Source organism: Cimex lectularius, unplaced genomic scaffold (assembly GCF_000648675.2).
Source record: "Cimex lectularius strain Harlan isolate CLEC.00 unplaced genomic scaffold, Clec_2.1 scaffold197, whole genome shotgun sequence".
NCBI lineage: Eukaryota > Metazoa > Arthropoda > Insecta > Hemiptera > Cimicidae > Cimex > Cimex lectularius.
In genome coordinates, this window is record NW_019392961.1 from 258,806 (window position 1) to 262,382 (window position 3,577).

At 34.1% G+C, this 3,577-nt stretch overlaps 1 pseudogene; it reads right to left on the reverse strand.

The window, feature by feature from the left end:
- Positions 1-3,070: 3,070 nt before the first annotated feature.
- LOC112127927 lies at positions 3,071-3,183 on the reverse strand (annotated as a pseudogene).
- Positions 3,184-3,577: the final 394 nt, after the last annotated feature.

A 3,577-nucleotide genomic window follows, 5' to 3' on the forward strand; every position in this document is an offset into this window, starting at 1 on the left:
ACCACTTTTGTATTTGCCGAGAAAAAAATTCAGTCATTTGGATTGCAAAAATGGATTTTTAAAATTATTTATTAACAGCACAAAACCGTTTAGAATCTTTGAGACAAGTGAACTAAATATTTTAATTTAGGGGTGGCGAATAGTACCACCATGATTGAAGAGAACATTTTTATGTCGTTGATTCTTAAAATGTTCAACACCCGCAAATAATTTTATATATAGTAATTAAGTAATATTATTTTTTTCGGTGTAAATTAAATTACGTCAGGATTGCATGCAGTGTGTCAATTAAAGAGGTGAAGAATAAAGGAAGCAAATTGACCCATTATTGAATAAGTCCGGCTCATTTCGCTGTTTACGGTCGTCCGACGCTTTTTCCTTTTGAGTATCACAGGTTTGCGTGTTAACCCGACTGGCACAAACACTGAGAAATAATCTAGTCCAGGTTTGGCCAAGACCAAAAAGAATTAATCAAACTTGACGTTTAACCTAATTTTTATACATTTATTTCTTATACGATCAAGAAACATCTCTCCACTTGCACAAATGAATAGTTTTATTAATTTATGAACTAAATTATATGTTATGCAGTTAATGATTTCGACGTGCAGTAAATAATGTATATTTATTTTTGGACGCGTTGTTTTTAACATTTAAGTTTGTAAATATGCTATAATTTGTCACCTTCTAAAAGTTCTGTAATGTTCTTTATTAAACAATGTTTTTATTCATTATGGTAGAATTATGCACTACTTATAACAATGAAAGTTGCTATATTCCGGTACTTTTATAATATGAAGTTTACTCAGAGTCAGTTATAATTTGATATTGATTGCAGTTTTATTATGCCAATCACATTTTTTGTAACACCTTTTGTTAAGTGGTAATTGTTTTGTTTTTCGTTTTTAGGTCCGCAAGGTGGATGGTGTAGCCAGCCGCAGGTGCACGAAGATCTGGGGATCAGCAGTTATCACCAGCAGCAGAGGTCGGCGGGTTTGCTGAAAATCGCCGGCCCTGAGCACCAATACTACTACCCTCCTCCTTGCAACCACTGAGATCCAGTGAACTCTAACCGCCCGTTGTACAGAAAATCTCTTGAGTGTATATAGCACCGTATTATTTCATTCCCCGTCCCCTTGTTACCCGCCTTCCAGATTGTAAATATTAAGCCCTCTTTTTTTTGGTCGAATAATTATAAACGGTCCATCGATGGTTTCCAAAAAGAAAAAACCCTTTGGTTGTGACGAAGTGGCAATATAATGTGCACATCCCCTAAATATAATGGAAATGGAATTCCCTTCTTTGAACAGAAAAATTTGCTCAACTCACACCATCGTTCTTTGAATGCAATAAATGTATTGTTTAGATGGCTGACTCTTGTTGTATATTATTGTATATTTGTTTTATTAATAATCGTTAGTTGATATCGTTAATTGTTAATTGTGTAAAGAAAAACCTTCTTGCGAAGAACTGATCCTCGGAGAATTCGTTTCGTTGTTAATTTAAATAATGTTGACTCAAAGCGGAGGGACTATGTCTCTGTGTATTTATTTTTTTGATGTAGGGGATATTTTATGTGTAATATTTAAACTTTTTAGTGTACGACCCTCAGTACTCTAACAGGTTTTGTATTTATATTGTTAAAACAAAAAAGTCAAATAAGCACCGAACTCAAATAATTCGATTATATTACTGGATTAAATAACTGAATGGTGATGTATGAATTAATTAGGTCAATCAGTGGTGGTTTTTAATTATGAAAAGGTCAAATTTTTAATACACTGATGGTAAATGTACAGATCTCCTTAAGTTGCAATAATCATCACTATGTAAAAATCACAATAAAATTAATGGATATTCCAAATATTTTATTTGTTATCTGAAAGAAACCTTAAATTTTCCTTCTATCTCCTCCTTCCTTCTGTCTCAAAAACTGCTGAGAGTAATAAACTACTGTCAAATTATGTCTAATTTTTTTCTCCCATTGCTAAAAATTAAAATGAACAAATGGAAAAATGCACTGAAAAATAAAAAGGAGTCTAGTTTTCTACTGTTTACTGAACGTAGAATCATCGGTTTTAATGAAAATTATGATGATGATACTGAGTCGTAAGTGTCTGAACGTACTACTAAAAGACATTTTAAATATAGTAAGCTCTAACAATAAAACAATTCAAACTTATTTTAAGCACTATTTATAAAGGCATTAAATTCAAATTGTTTTAATGAACAAAAATCGATATACATTAAAATATTTATTTTGTAACGAATGAAGGTATTGACATTATTTTGATATAGAATAAGAAACTATTATGCAATATATTATTCAATGTGGTTGAATAAATGAACATAACAAGTTGCAAAAACGAAACGACGCCATGTCTAAAGTAATCCAAAGAAATTTGAATTTGTTTCAAATATCTCTAAAACGTTAAAATAAATTTCCATAGCATTCAAATAAACAGTACCCGAATACTGGATTCGGCAGCGGCAATATTTTTCACACCAATGTCCTTTATAAAATTTCGCTTAAAAATTCCATGGATAGAAATTCGCTTGTTCTGAAACCTGCCAATCTGGGTTTCTCTTTCAAAATATTGAATACTCTGAAATCTATATTTGGTTCTACGGTTTCAGTTGAGCGATATAAAAATGATATTTCGGAGTTTTTTCAGATTAAAACCAGTTGAGACAGGGATGTTTGTTAAGCTCAATCCTATTTTCCTTGTTTTGACATGACTTAAGTACCAATCTTGAACGTGGCATCATCATAGGGAACAAATTTGTTAAGATACTTTTGTACGCCGATGATATAGTGATCCTATCAGAGTCGAGGACCTTCAAGGAAATATTAATCTATCAGAAGGCGTTTGTGGCCAATGGAAGTTAACCGTAAATCTGAAGAAATCAAAAATTTTAATTTTTAGAAAAGGTGGTAGACAGGTCGGGGGTTGGAGTTACAAGGGCAAGAAGATAGATGTTGTAAATAACTACAAATACCTAGGGGTCAGCTTTTCGTCGAAATTATCAGCTTTATCTTTTATAGATCATCTACAACGCAAAGCAACATTTGCTAAGCGTGCAGTAAATAGAGTTTGAAATGGCTCATCAGTGAGTCCCCTTCCACGGCAATCTTTAGTAAAAGGCGAAAGCTTTATTCGATATGAAAGGAGACCACTGGGAGTAGTGGCCTGCTCCTGAAATCCAGCTATTTGGAGGTCGGGTCTCGAGGATGATTTGAGTCCGGGAACCATTGTGGTTGGGGTTTTTACGTTGTCCAGGCGTCAGCACTAAGGTGATCATCAACATGATTGTTTCCGGGAAGCCGGAGATGTCCAAATTGCAAAGGAGGGGCGAGTTTGAAATGATCTGTTCACCCAGGACTTGGTACAGCTTTCAGCAAAGTTCAACGTGTTTAACAGCGTTTATCGTTCCATCTTGTGCTATTCTTGCCAGATCTGGGGGTACCAAAGATACGAGGTCATAGAAAAGGTTCGGAATTTTTTTATTAAAAAGCTCTTCTCTCTCTTCCGGACCCTACACCGTCACATTTGTTGTTAGAGACTGGGGTTGACCT